General features: G+C 39.7%; 1 long non-coding RNA gene across 1 annotated transcript; it reads right to left on the bottom strand.

Annotated features, from left to right (window-relative positions):
- Nucleotides 1-197: 197 nt before the first annotated feature.
- On the bottom strand, nt 198-15,650 carry LOC126043749 (uncharacterized). Its single transcript, XR_007507510.1, has 4 exons — nt 15,465-15,650; nt 6,235-6,376; nt 2,316-3,353; nt 198-1,676 (listed from the first exon to the last, which is right to left on the bottom strand). It is a non-coding gene; the product is annotated as an uncharacterized LOC126043749 (long non-coding RNA).
- Nucleotides 15,651-15,658: the final 8 nt, after the last annotated feature.

Here is a 15,658-nt window from a genome sequence, read left to right as displayed (position 1 = left end):
TATCACTTGGCGTCATACTTTAGGCCTTTGTTGCCCAAATGCTTACACCATTTAGGTCAACAGGTAGTGTCATTATTTCAACATAGGGTTAGACAAGCATGAGATGTGTTTTCTGACCTAGAACCTTGGTGATTTTGACAAAAGAAAACTTAATATTTTAGGGTGCTTATATCACATATGTCATAGATGTACTCTAATAGTGCTTTTAATAAAAGGGTTAACTTATTTCTAAACACATTATGCAATGCACATTTATAGCCAAAAATAACACTATCCCCACCAGAAGAGAATTAAGCTTATTTTTTAAATGTAAAAATTTTTTAACAGGGAAGAAGTTGTCACTTTCATATTGTCTGTGAATTTGATACTACCCTTCGGTTGCTGCTTCATCATAGCAAAGTTCATTAGTGCTTTAATACAGCAGCTGAATCTCCGAATTTGAGATCAGACCAATGTGTTTTCTGATTCTAAAAAAAAAATAAGTTCTGCAAGACAACTACTAAACTAGCAGCAAAATGCTATTGAAAAGCAAGTACACTCTTTAAGGGAACTTGCAAATGTAAATCCATGTTATTTTTCAAAACTAAGAAAAAAAAAGACCATGGGTCAGATAATTCCCTTCACTTTTTACCACAGGAAATGATCAAAGTAGCAGAAAATCTGCTCTTTTTGGCCAAACTTCTGTCAGAGACAGAAGGGGTCGAGCCAACACATGGTGTATGCAGTCTTGCAGCAAGAGGGGATGTGGCTGATGGGAAAGGAGGCGGAACCAGAGGAAATCTGTAGGGTAATACCTCCTATTAAACCCACAGGAATTTTCCTATTCTAGATAAAACAGAGGCTGATCCAATAAAGCAAATCTCAAACAACGCAACCTTTCTTTCCAGGCTGTTAGACGCTTGTGAATGAAGATGTGGGGCTAGGAGCATTTGGGATGCTCTGCATCAAGCAGTGGTATTGCTGTAGGCAGCCAAGGGCCTCTAGAGCTGTGCTAAGATATGTAAGAAGTACAGGCAAAAATGTGTACCTGCAACAGTTCGGTGGGAAATGAAGGGGTTGGGTTTTTTTTTTTCTTTCTTCCCTATCAGGCTCTTTCTAGACTTTATAAGCAGAAGCAGATGGTAGGGACCAGTACATTTTACTTCTTTGTTCTTGCTGCCTGTGAAAGGTGCCAGATGGGCAACGATAAAGATAGAAATTCTCTTCCTGTAGCCCAGGGACAGCAAAAATGCAGAGCTTCAAGGCTGCCCTATCCTCACAGGATCACCATAGCATGGTTTTTTTTAGGCCCGCTGCTTTCGCTCTTTGACTTTTCGCCACGAAACTGACAGAAAATCCCAGTGGCAACTTGACAGGGGCATCAAGACCATTAAAATATTTAATGTAGGACACCAAACCACCGCCAGATTTGGATCATTCACAAACGGGCCAGAAAATATACAGGCTAGGTATGAAGTGCAAGGCTAGATCCTTCATATGAATAACTTCGAAAATTAAATACTATCTACTCTGAGAAGTGTTTATTTACTTGGGAATTATGAATTATCAAAATTTTTGTGTAAGAGTAGTTAAAGGTATGTTTAATTAACTTACTTAGCAGCAGTATTCTGAACCATTTTCTTAATGAAGATGGACATCTATGGACATGAAGGGCCTCATCCATGACTCAATGAAGTCTGTAATTAAATATTAATATTTTCCACAAACTATGTTAAAATGTTAGGGGTCATTTCATGTTGCAAAGCAAGGAATTATATATTGATTTTCATTAATCTGAATCTTTTCCTAGTACTGGTTTTATTGTACTAGAGTCCTTTGAACCTAAGGGGTTTTTTGTTTTTTTTTTTAAAACCACACAGTGTATGATGCTATATTCCGACAAAGTCAAAAGCAGCATTTCAAAATTAATGCAGAGATTCCTGGGGTCTTTTGTCAGCTTGCCAGACTCTTGTTGCTGTTCTAACTTAATTTTTTATAATTTCCTTTTATGTTAATAAAGGCTTCTTGTGGCTGTAAAAGTTGAAGTTGTCTTAATCCATAGACAGCCTGGTTCTTATGTAGATACTATTTAGATTATTTAGAAATCCTGCTGGTTGCCAGATGGAGCTCTTTTGGGTTTTATGTTAAATACTTGGAAAGCTAAATAGCTTGATTTTTCTCTCCTCCCTTCCTCCCCCGGCAAAATAAATAAATACTTGAAAAGTGATTACTAACAAGTTGTTTAACTTCAGTTTTAAAATCAAATTAGTTGAGGTGAAGTGACTGCAAGTATGAGATAACTCGGAGTAGTTCGGTTTTGGTGAGGTTTGACTTACCTACCAAGATTTCAAACCAACAGATTTTCTCCAGGTTTGTTTGGGCAGCAGGAACCTGAACTTTAGACTAAGGATAGAGAATCCTGAAAAGCATAGAACACAGCCCTGAATCCTGCAGTAGCGTTTCTTACAGGATCGGGACTTCAGATGGAAACCCCAAGATGGTCTTGGACTGCAGTGGCTGTTAGGATTGCTGGAAATAACTTGAAGGGTGTGGTTCAGTGGTATGCTAGGCTGCTGCGAGCCGCTTGTATCCCTGAATTAGTTTAACCAGCCTTCAGATGATTGAGAGTCTCTGCAGTAGCTGCTGCGTTGCTCACCTCCCTGCTCTGAACGTTCAGGTCAGCCAGTGAGGAGGAGAGATTTGACATCAGGTTCTCCATCACCAGCAAGGAGGCTTGAGGTTTTTCACAAATTGTACCGTTGGCACTGGGAGCCCATGCAGATGCCAGGGCGGAGTCTTAATGGGGTGCTTTGACACTGCTTTTATTCCCCTGACCTTTGGGGTGCTTCACTCTTCAGCGCATTCAGTCAGTTGAGTTCACAGGGTCTGCGTTAGTGGGCAGAGCAACAGCAGCAGAGCCAGGCCAGGTCTGGGTGGCCTTCGTCTGGATTTTAGCAATTGCGAGGCTTCATTTGGTTGAAATTCAGACAAACTGTTGAGTCTAGGAATGTTTCTCAAAAGAGCAGTGCCTGCTGGGCACTGTGGCATTGATGAACTGAGGGACCTTCTGTTTCATACTCAGTGTATACAAGGTGTTCCTCCAGTTTATGCAGAAGGTGTTTGGGAAACACTGGGAGTCAGTGTCCCACTAATCTTAATTCTGTTGTCATGAATTGCCAAATAGTCAAGACAGTAATTTTGGCCTCCAGGGTTATGTTTTTAAAGTACGGAGTAAAAAAAATGCCGTTTCCTAGTCAATTTTTTCAGTATGTATTGATTCTCTCTGGTTCACATTAAATATAGGAAGTCTTTTGAATTGGTAGGCATGCTGTTCAGGTGTACTTTGGCCCCTGTTGGCATTCTGAACACGGACACTATGGAAAAAAGTGAGAAAAGTCAGGTAGATCCATATGTGCAATGTGACAAATTATAGGCCCTGTAGCACTTCTGAATTGGCATGCAGTTAATACTCTGGTCTTATTTAAATGCTTCAAATTTAGTCAACGTTTAAAAATTTACTTTCTGTTTAAAAATTTACTATGGAATAAATCTGTTCTGGCAATGTTAGATTCATAGTTCAAAAACTTTATCCCCTTTTATCATCTTAGAGTAGCTATTAGTCTGAAGCTTTTCAATCTTGGGGTCTGGCTTAAAAAACAGAAAGGAAATTGAGGCCTATATTTCAGTTTTCATATTTTTGAAAGCTTTAAAGCTAATGGGTCAACCTATTTTTAAATTACAGAGCATGGAAAAATAGGGGGTGTATTCTTTTTCATGTTGAAGTGAGCTATTGTTTCTCTGCTCATAATTAAAAACTCACTTTTTAGAAACTCGTATTGGTCCTAGGCATTGCGAGAAGATCTGTGAGTAGAACTATCTGCATGAAATTTCCTTAATGCTGACTTCAAACATGAACTCAGTCAGAATCTGTAATCTTGTCTTCTCTTGTGACTGTCACATTAGAGCAGTTTGTCCCAACAGCCTGTAAATGGAGCTGGTAGCATCTGAGCAGGCTGAAGAGCAGTTGTTGAAGTGAGTGGTACAAGTTCCAGAGACACATGAGTACTATCTTTGAAACCTCAGAGGTATGCGCTGCTGGCTAGGGCACTGCAGGTTGTAATACTCATCAAGAGTTACAGTGAAATATAGGACTGAAAAAAGCTATGAGCAAGAGAAGTTCGTTTCAAAGTGAGGGTGCAATTTACAGTTTTTAAGGAAAAAAAATATTTGGTTGGAACTGTAAGAGTAGTTAGGGGCTTAACTCCCATTGATTTGCAGTGGGAGCTATTATGTCTGAATGTTTTGTGGACCTGGTCATTTGTGATGAATTTTGAATCTCTGGGGGTTTAAAATTAATTATAGGATGTTTTGGTAGAGTTTTACTGAAACTCTGTAAAGCTAGGAAATTTGCAGTTGAAGTACGAACACGGGCCATAATTCTGTTCTTACCATCCTGATCTTTCCATACGAGTTAAAAGTTCTTGTTATCCTTGCATATGCCCTGGCTGGCAAGCAGCCAGAGGCCCAACTGTACCCCATTTGTCTTTTATGGTTGCCAGGTGCCAGCATTGTGCATCTTACCTTCACATCGGAATCACAGATTTCATCTCCCTCCCTCTACCCTCTGCTCCTGGTGCAACACCCAGATGTGGAACAGAGATCCCTTTGTACTCTGTGCATGTTATCCTCATACAGGCCATGTACCTAAAGATAGCTCATGCTAATTGAGGTCCAGATTGCATTCAAAACATACCTGTTCTCTCTGTATGCAAATTCCAACTACCTCAATACCACATACAACCTTTCAAAATAGGTCTTGAAGAGTTGCCTGTAATCCATATTCCCTGGAACTGTGTTTCACACACAGTTTGTCAAAGCGCTCTAATGTTATTCAGAAGAAAGGGTAATCTGGCTTCAGGTATTTATGAGGTGTTTTTTACTTGGGGGGTTGGCGGGTGAGCTGGATGCCATGAGATGTAGGTTAGTGGCTGTCTTAAAGTTGTAGCAGCTCTAGGTGCCAGTTTCCCAACAGAGTAGCATTTGGGCTTTGTGTTGCATTTTCTCTCTCTCTTTCAGTTAACAATACTGTTCTGCTAACATTGTGTATTGAGGTAATCTGCAGCTTTGAGTTCAATAACAGAGAAGTAGCACCTGGATTTACACTGCTCTGTAAAATCTATTTATTGATGGATCTCCTATAACTTTTCTATATTGGACCCTGAGGCTTCTTTTAAAATTTCTCGTCTTGCCACAGGTTTTTTGTTTATCAAAATTACCTTAATTTTCTCTCCAACTGGAAAAAAACCCCCAACGCTCCCCACCCCCTAATATCCTACTGGGTCTGTTTATCCAATTCCCTGCCTATGTGCCTTTTATGGACAGTTTCAAGATAATTAGATGAAAACCACTTTCTTTGAAAAATAATTTTACTCCTAAATTTCAAAGTCATAGTCTGAAACTTGTGAGCATTTTGTTTTGTATGTGATTAAAACCACATCTGTTCGTTGGGGTAGAACAGAGGAAAAGGAATGCTTTTCTGTCTTGGCACATAAGATAACAAAAGGCCAAATGTTCTTCTTTGGTTCGCTTACATGATTGTACTGTAGTACACAAAAAAAGCCTGGCTGCATCAATATTGCAGGTTTCGGCACTGTTTTGATTACAGGCCCAGCACTTCGTAGTCACTTGTATTGGGGAAAAAAAATCCCAACAAAACAGTTGAAGGACCCTGTTAGTACATTATAATGTTCTGTGTTACGTTTGTTTTTGTTTAAGACAAGAAAGCTCAAATCAGAATTATGCGCCAATTCTTTATAAGATCCCACACATTTGGCAAAGGAATTGCATTAATTACATGTTGTTTTCTGTACTGTGTCATTACAGAAGAGAGCACATGCTGCACTTGTAAGGGGGTGAAATAATTCACTTGCATCTTTGAAGCCTTTGCTGTATTTTTCCCTTTTCCTTTGAAAATAACGGTGGGCTGTAGAAGACTTTCCCTGGATGATAAATATGCTTTGCAAATGTACAATGGTGCTCAGAAGCTTGAGTAAAACAGACTTTTAAAAACTGGTAAATCTATCTGATAGAAAAATGATTAAAAAAAAAAAGTCAAAGTACTTTTTTAAAGCTTTTCCCTGAAGTATTGTTTTAGCCATAGTTTTACCTGGTTTTGTTGTTACATTCATTTAATATTACCATTGGACATTTCCTCCCCTGTGAGATGATTTTATAAAATGGACTGATTCCACTTACGGAAAATGCAGTTGCTGACTGGTTTTGGATCCTTTGTAGGGCTGTGATCTGTGAGATGTTGCATGTCCTTCCTTGTAAGACTGTGTTTTACTGAAGTGATCTGGAGTTCACATGAATCACTAACATCCAGGGGAAATCACTCCTGTCAAGAGAAGAAAGCATAAAGAATTTTCAGAGCATGTCTATAGGAAAATTCTGTAAGATGGACAACTCTCAATAACTCTTGGTCTGAACTAGCCCCTCTTCCTTAGGAATATTAATTTAAAATTAATGAGAGTATTTAAAGAATTTCAGCTGCCAAAAAAATTGATAACCTACACGATATGTGAAAGCCTCCCTTCATGTTTTGCTTCTGTTCATAGTCTATCTAAAAATAACAGTTTAAAGGTATTTTTATGCCAAAAAATAGCAGGGTTTTTTTATCAGCGGGGAGAAAACAAAAATCGGTTTTCAGAAGTGGACTGCAAAACAATCAATATCCCTTTTGCTCATTAGATGCTGTGTAACTAAGTTATTCCATTGCTTATTGCACTCTAAAATACCTTTTTACTGTTGATTTGCATCGACATCCTACAGTTTTATTTTAGAAAAGCACTCAGCTTGTTTATGTGCTTCAGTCCTATCAACTGTATATAAATTCTTTCTCGGAACTAAATAATCCTCGTTAATGATAGAATGAAAAGAAACTAAATTTATTTCTAAGGGGAAAAGCTAGCGCTTTGCATAAGTTGGATTGATGGTAAGTTCAACCTAGTAATTTTGAGACTGTTGCATTTGTAGTAGTGTGTTTGAGGACTCTTGCAAGCCTAAAGCGTGTTATTTTCAAACTTTATCACCATTCCAGGGAGTACAGAATTCTCTCTCCCAGACCAGGTTATTTGGGAATTAAAGCCTTTTAGAATATGCTTAGCAAAAATTATACTAGTTAGATCTGGTTTGCAAGGTGAGTCCTGCCTGCAGATACAAACCCGGGATGTACAGGTTTAGCATGTTGTGAGGGGGAGGGGTTGTAATGCTAGTCAAGAACTGCATTACCTGAGATGGGGGTATCTGGGATTTTTCAAAGAAACACAAATTTTTATTTTTTACAAGTGGCCTTTTAAATTTGTTTTTGTGGGTAAAAGCCCCAGAAGCTTTTAATGGTGATCTCACCTTTCTTTAGTTCTTCTCAAATACTTCCATTGCCTTTTTTTTTTTTTTTTTTTTTTTTTTTTTTTTTTTAAGGTATTTTCTAGATACACTGCAGGTACCCTGTGCAAATATGACCCATTGATGTCGGTAGCAAATCAGCTCCTGTTTTCAGCAGGGATAGAGTTTATATCATGATTCTCTTCACTGGATAAGTTCTTTGTCTCTAGCATCCCACCTGTACTGTTAGTCTTTATGGATGAACTCTGAAAACAATGAACTTTGCCTTGATCTCAGTAAATGCTGTGGCCATACGGGTTCTTTCAGACACATCAGGATCAGGTGTGGTAGATGCAAGTATGAGGTATACAGGTATAAAAACACAGACACAAAGGGGACTCCTTCCTAAGACTTGATGTTTCTTCCCCACATGCTTCTCTACAAAATAGTGCGTTTCTTGCTTTCAAAGAATAATAAATACTGTTGGGAAGACAGACTCTGCTAGAAAGGCAGTTAACCATTAAACACGGGCCCTGGATAGACAGCAGATGTACCAAATCACTACTAAATACTTATTAAATACTAAGTACTTATTAAAGTGCTAAAAATCTGCATCAGAATTAGCAGCTAGCTAAGACCTTCCACTTATAAGCAGGGACCTACACAGAAATGTATTTGGTAATAAGGTAAATGCTTGTCGTCATCATGCTTTGCTAGTGATTTTGGGTCTCTGCATGTTAGGACTAGGGAAGAAGGTGGAACCTTGTTTGGTAAAAAAGTATAGATCAGTTCTTAGGAAAGAAAAAGGCCCTTCCAGAGTTAGCTTGGATTAATACACAGGGAGATGCAGCTCTCTGATGATTAAGGGATTTGTAGAGCACTGTGAGTCACAGTACCTGTTAAGGGCACTTGGGCCAAGTCTACTTACAGTGAACCTTTCTTCCTCATCAGAATGAAAGTTTTATTGTCTACCCCTAGGCTGTTACATATCATCACCTTTCCATATGTGCCTTTTCTAAAAGCAGAGATAAAAAAATAATGCACCTCTTTCCCATGAAATATGTCCCACCAGTCATCACTTTCTTGTTGCTGTCTTAGTCCTGAGCATGGTGCTATGTAACACTGTCTAGTGATGCTTTACTTTTGTCTTGCTTTTTGCATTGTCACTTACATATTCCTTAGTGTACATTGTCAGACTAGGAACCATTCCTCACCTCTGTTTCTATTTCTTCTCTAATGCTTCCAAAAATCTCTTCTACTGACTTACAGAAACAGCTGGAACTGCAACATCACTCCATTTTAAGCTCTGAATTGTGTTAGCCATTACATTGGTTCCACATGCTGCTTGGGTGGAGACATCAGTTAAAATTCCCAACACAGCCAGTCAGGCCAGGAATTGCAGCTTTGTGTAAGTGGTGGTGACTTTCTAATTCTTGATTACATTATGCTAGAAAAGAGGATTGTTCCCAGAGCAATTTACCAAGAGGGGAAAAATGGAAATACTGTTCAAGGATGACCTTCCACCCCAGTGATCTATTTGGCTGGCGTCTGTTATTGCTCAGCTTCTCCGTCATGGGTTTTGCAGTAGTCTAGTGCTTTGTCATTGCTACTAAGTGGAAAACTCCTGAGTTCACTAAACAGTTTGTGAGGGGTTTGGGTAGTGGCAGCTGGATTTATGAATGCAACTGCAGAACAAAGTGTTCATCAAGGTTACCTGAAATAAACATGGGTCCTATTTGAGCAGACTTTAAATGCATTGATTCTAAAAATTTCTTCAATCTAAAGTGCTATTCCTGAGCCCAAGGTCTGGAGACAGATAGAGAGAAAAAGAGAGGAAGAAGAAGGGAATTACTTTGCACCACTCCAGCATGGGAGCAGGAAGAGTGTTGTTGCGATTGTCTCCAGGAGAGAGGCAGTGCTGTAATCCTGTTTCATTTTCGTACACAGAACTTGAAAAGATTTTTCCTAGAAATGTGTAATGGGACTGTCAGAAAACAGACCACTCCCCTTCCCAGTAGTTTCCTGCTGAAGTCATTTAAGGCCTCTCACAGCTTTCATCTGTGTAGGCACTGAGAACTCACGGGCCAAGATTTTTTTTTTTTTTTTAAATGGAATACAAGCAAAAATGAAGGGCTTTTTTAAAAAGTCATTAGGAAAGAAAGTTGGAAGTTTCTCTGCATGTGGAGCTGGCTCACCACTTAATCAGTTTCTTATTTCCGTTCTGTTTCCGTCAATCCCAGGAAGTGGATCTAGGTGTTTTTCTTGTTTTAGGTATTACTAAAAGCATGTATGTGAGCTGCCTGAAGGGGTGGAGAGAGAAGTTGTTCCTTACTTCACTTCTGGGACTGTCTGTTCAGAGCTTTACACAGGAGGTGACTTGGAAAGGCTTGTGAATTCCATTTACTGTGCACTCAGACCTGATGAGTGCAGTAGGCTGAACATACAAAACCTGCTCTGCAGGCAACAGACTTAGCGCAGTAGCTATTTAAAAAAAAAAATTCCCTTTGTGGAGCTGGCAGATAGCCTGCATGCACACAGATGGGAATTTTTGTTGGTATATATGCCATGTTTAACACAAATGATCAAGGCAACATGCTTTAAAAAGACACCATTGCTACCCTGAATAAATGGATGCTACTCAGCATGCATTTTCTGGTTGGACTGAATTCAAGCCTCCCATTCTGAAATGGGTAGCTCTTTTGGATTGTATGGCCTTGTCTCAGACAAATCTGTAGCGTGCGTTTCTTCCTGAGATGAATGATACACTTTTCATCCAGTTTCTTTCAAGTTGAACTCTACCTGGCGCAGGAATGGTAAATGTTTTTTTCTTTCTCCTTCTGTCTAGAAGACCATGTTGTACTGTGAAAGATGAACTTCATTCCCAGGACAGATGAACTTCATTCAGAGGTGGATTTACTGATACATGTTTGTAATGGTACAGCCGTGCCGTAGGCACCTCATCAGACAGCCATATATTTGTGGTAGTATTGAGCCTTAGTCACATTCCACGTAAAGCTTTAATTGGAAGTTGTATGTTCTTAAAGCCTAGAGGAGTCTTCTCTATAGGGAGCATACAAGTATTTCAGCCTTGGAGCATGAAGAACTTCATGAAGTTAGCTGTCCATTATAAATTACATATGCATTTAAGAAAAGAAAAAGCTAGTATTTAAGTAGGCCGCCAGCATGCTCTGAATGCAATCCACTGTATTGATATGACATTTAAAGTGTGTATTTGCATTTGCTATGAAATTGTGCATACCTGATGTGTAATTTTTTGGACTGCCCTTGATCTAGTGGATAGGGAAGGTCGATGAGATGAGTACAGCCTAAAAAGCAACTGCATGAGTGCTTTTAATTAAACTCCTGATCAGGTCCCAGGATCAATTTGGGACTGATGCGCTAACTGGCATACTCGGAGAAAACTCGAGTTTGTTCCAAGCATCTGACCCTTATCCTGCAGTGCTAGCAGGTTCTGAGCGTTACCTATCCCCATCACCTCCCTACATCCCATCTGCCCTTGTGATGAGACCATATGTTTGAGGCTAGACAGACAAGACGTCCTGTGGCCTTTCTGATAAGGGCTGACTTGGCATGATGTGAGGACACATGGCACTTCTAGACAGTCTGGATTCAGGTCATCTGCAAGACCCACCTGGAAAGGAGAAGTTTAGTTGCATCTCAAAACCTGTTTCTAGGAGTGGCCATCTCGGGTACAATTTAAACAAACCTCCAGGGATATAGCCATGGTCCTGTTTGTGCTGAAAACTTACCCAGCCTTTCCTAAGGCTTTAGAGCCTTACCTACTTCATAAGGTATTTTTGTCTGTCTTGCTACTGGCATTCTTCTTGTTGCTTAACTACAAAAGTGTTGACAAAAGTTCTTGTCATACTGAAAACAAGATTTGAACTGAATCCAAAGACTGTGGAGTTGGTGCAGCTGTGTGATGGGGAGGAGCTGGTACATGCTTTCAAAGATTTCAAACTATTAAGCATATATTCAAGGAAATGGCATCTGAAATGCTTTTATTTCTGGTGATAACTGATGATTTTCACCAAGTACAGCTTTGATTCTTATTGTAACTTCTCGTATCAAGAGTCTAAGACTAGCTGACCCTACTTTTGTGAGTTAGCAATGGTAATTTGAGATGCCTGGTCTATTTTATTGCGATACATAAATACACGAGTATACGTTGATAATAGGAAGTGTGTCATTCAGAAGCCATTCTGCCAAAATATCTGTCTGCTGTTTGGCCCCTTGTGTAACTGATGGCACCAGTCACCACAAGTCACCGGTGGTGACCTAATGACCAGTCACCACTAGTCACCACCTAGTCTTAGTGCAGTAGCATTTTTATACAGAATTCCTTTCTGTGTGTGAGAGCCATTCCAAGAATCAGCAGCACACAGCTGGCTGAATATCTGAGGCATGCAATGTACAGAGGTGGTAAAAACCTATACAAGCAGTATAAGCCTTACTTCCTAACAATAGAACAGTTAGAGTTGCTGGCAGAAAATGATAAGAGTGTCGGTGGCTGTTTAGATTAGGGAAGGATCGGGTGCGTTCAGTGAGGGGGATAGTGTTTGTTTAGGTTTTCCCTTCTGGGACTAGTTTAGTATTTCAAGCACGTTTGGGAACTTTGTTTTTTTCTCCCAGTGGGCTAAGATGTGACCTGGACAGTGTTTATGGATCTGAGAGAATAAGACTTAACAATGCTTCAGAAAAAGCGATTGCATATCCTATAATGCTAGCTTTGTTTCTGGGTGCCTGTATAGACTCTCTCAGTATTTGTTTGCTGACTTTTCTTTCAGTTTAAAATACACAAGAAGATGCCTGTTTCAGCCTGTTGGGGCTGACAAAATACTAAAGATAGACAAAACCATAGAGTAAAATGCAGCTGAAACCAGTCCTGTATGGGGAGTCCCTATGTGTGCTATATCAGAGAGAACAGCTGGGATCTGCTACTGACAACACTACTAAACCCACATTTTTTTCCATCTGACTGTATGCTTAGTGTGCATGCCCTGTCCAGCAAAATGGAGAGCTGATAACTTCCCTCTTTTTATTCACTGTCTGTGGGAAGGTTATTTAGAGCAGCACTGTCTGAGTCACTTTGTCACAAGCTAGTTCAAAAGGCATATGCTATATGTAAAACTGCTCCAAGAAGATGAGGAGCAGCCACAAAGGGACATACTCATACAAATAACTATTCAGAGGTCTTGAAACATAAAAACACATAGCTCTGAAAGAAAAGGCCAGGACCCTGAAAATAATTGGCCAGGGTAATGGAAATTGTTAAAAGAATGAATGGGAGCAGCCATAACCATTGCCAAAATCATTACGGTCATCAAGCTGAAAAATGACCCTGGCAGTAGCAGTACATCCAGATGGCCAAACAAGACGATTTACTTATTGGTAATCCATCCATTTGCTTGATTGGAATCTCATCCACCCACCAGCTCAGGGAGAGACTCCAGAGTAATCCCAAAGGAGCTCCCAAAATCACAGGCACTGAGGTCCCCTCGGTCTCTGAGAAGGACTCAGCCTCCTCGGCAGTTGGACAACCACCGATGAAGCCACAGGTTCAGTGGAGCCCTGTGTGCAAACATCACATTGTGATGTTAACACAGGTTATTTCTGAACACTGCAGATCCTGTATTCCATGTGGCTGGGCTTAAATGCTGTGTATGCTGCCAGTATGGCTAAATGCTTGTCAGTCATTAAGGACCTCAGGAGGTCTCTCTGAAAACTGGTGTACAGGCTTGTGTAGCTCGCCTTGCAACAGAACTTTTCTCAGCAGAGTATGATTGCTGTAATATGGAAGGGAGCTTTGCTCTACATATGCTAAGTACCCTTATCTCTCAAGTGGCCTGACTAACATAATTAGATTAAACTAAGGGGAATTGGGCCTAACCTTGTCTCCACCTTGGATTCTGCCGCTCCTTTTCAGACCCAGAGAAAGGACTTTGAGCCCCAAAGCCTGCCTGTTCTTTCCAATTATATTAATTAGCCTAATAAAAATCTTATATGTATGTTCTCTTCCTACAAACCCTGCTTCTCTCTTGCTACAATACAGTTATTATTTACATCCTGGAATGATTGGCATGTATGTAAATTGGAATAAAGGGATCTGACCTGAACTGTTAACTAAGTTAAAAAAAACCAACAAACAAAACCCAAAGCAGCTGCACATCAGCTTAAGACCCCTTAGCCATCTGACTGAGGAAGAAACCCCCTCCCCAGTAACTGAACATTAGGGTTGGGAGCCTGAAGTTGCTATCACACAGAGGGTACAGCAGCACACAGAACATCAGTCCTTTCTCATAAATCAATCCATGGCTATAATGGACCCAGCTCTGCTCCTCAGATCAGCATTAGGAACAGTGCCTGACTCCTATGGTGTGCAAGCAAACCTGGTTCTACTTTCCAGGTAGAACTCAAGTTGATTGAAAGGGGTCCTGGAGTTATAATACAAAAATCACTAGTTCACACTGACATAGCCAATTTGACGGAGGAAATTCAGATTAAGGAGCAGGTGAAGGAAATGCAATAAACAGAGAAATGAAGCTTCTACTTCTCAACATGCCTTTTTAGGATGAGATAAAGAGGCAGAGTTTAAGCTTAAAAAGGCAGAGATGGAAATGAATAGGGAAAATGTTGCTTTGTTTGGGTTTTCTTTTTTACTTTTGTAACCTACATTTTTTTTTTCCTGAAAGTTGTCATTAATGTGGTACTATTTTTTTAATACAGTTAAAAGTCAAATCCAGGTGGTTACCATAATACTAAGTTATCCTCTCCACAATTCACCAGTCCCCTTAAAGAGAGAGCTTTCTCCATAAAGCATCTGCTTTATTTTTAGACAAAACTGTGCCTATTTAGTGTCTAGCTCATTTTAAAAACTACTGGCAAGGTAGAACCAATAGACACTGACATTACAGCAAACCCCACTATTTTTCTTTATTTGTAACCTTTTCTGTAATACTAATACTGCAATATTATTTCTTGTTACCCTGACCAGAATCGTGATAACCAACTGAAAAGACCTGATATGGTAACAATAAACACTAGAACAGTTGAAACTGTCCAAGATGTCCTTTTGCAATAAATCAGCACTATAAAGTGAGGTGTGTGTCAGCTGCATTAGCAAAGTAAAGGTGCCAGGGACTACTTCTCACTTCCTCTCCTATTTAAGTAAACCTTTAAAAGACAAACAAACCTCCCCTTCAGTATGGAACTGAAATGTACTACAGAATGATTCACACCAAATAAATAAATGCTTTTCAGTTGCAATCATTCCCTATTGAGTTGAAGTGGTATTATGCAGTTTTAATCTCATCAGTTCCAGAAAGCACGCACAAATGAAAAGAAGTGATTTTAACACTTTAGGAGAGGGAACTGCAGCTTGCACAGAGCATCCAGCCAAAGGAACAGGAATAATTGTACGATGACTGAGCTCAAATCTATGCCAATTTACAATTTCCACTACAATTAATTTCATTTCTCCACTTCATTCCTGAAAAATTAACTGTGCATGATAACCCTCCTGCATTTCATCTGTCTGCAGTTTCCACAGTGTTTGCCACTGAAGAACTCAAAACACTTACAACCCTTTTCCAGTTTAATCTGATTGCCACTATGGCTCCTACCGACCTTCACAGGGAAATTAAACTTTTACTCCCATCTGCAACACCAATCCGCCTTAAAGAGTATCAATGAACATATGCAACAAAACTTTTGAAATTGTCATTTTGAGCACAAATGCATGCATAGGAATACTCCCCACATAATGCTGAAACACAACCACCTCTTTGGTGAGCGTAAGTAATGTGACAACTTGTAGCAACACTAAGTAATCATCTACTTAGCCTACAGCAAAAATTAAAGCAGTGGGAATGTACAACATTTGAATCAGCATTTGTTGGGAAAACATTTCTCTTGACATAGAAATCTTATGGACGGCAAATATCTAGAACTTTGATAGTACTATACTTAAAGCTGGTAAATTCAGCAAAAATTACGTCAACACTGTGATTAGGACAGAGATTTTGTTGATAGCTGGAGTGAGCTGGCCACATGAGAATGACCATTGTTCCTGCTGATAGTACCTGTGCACTTCTGGGAAGGTTTCTTCTCATAAACACTGGACTACTTCTGTGTGAAAATTTTTCCTGTGTACAACAGGAAGCTTCAGTCCTGCAAAATACATATATTCTGATGAGACTGTAGTCTGAGATGGTGCAACACTCATGACACTAATTTGTCACATACAGTTTCTATGTTCTGCCTGAATGAATCTCTC

The sequence above is a fragment of the Accipiter gentilis genome, chromosome 10, assembly GCF_929443795.1.
Source record: "Accipiter gentilis chromosome 10, bAccGen1.1, whole genome shotgun sequence".
NCBI lineage: Eukaryota > Metazoa > Chordata > Aves > Accipitriformes > Accipitridae > Astur > Astur gentilis.
Note: the sequence above shows the minus strand (reverse complement) of the source record. Positions and strands in the feature narration are given on the sequence as shown.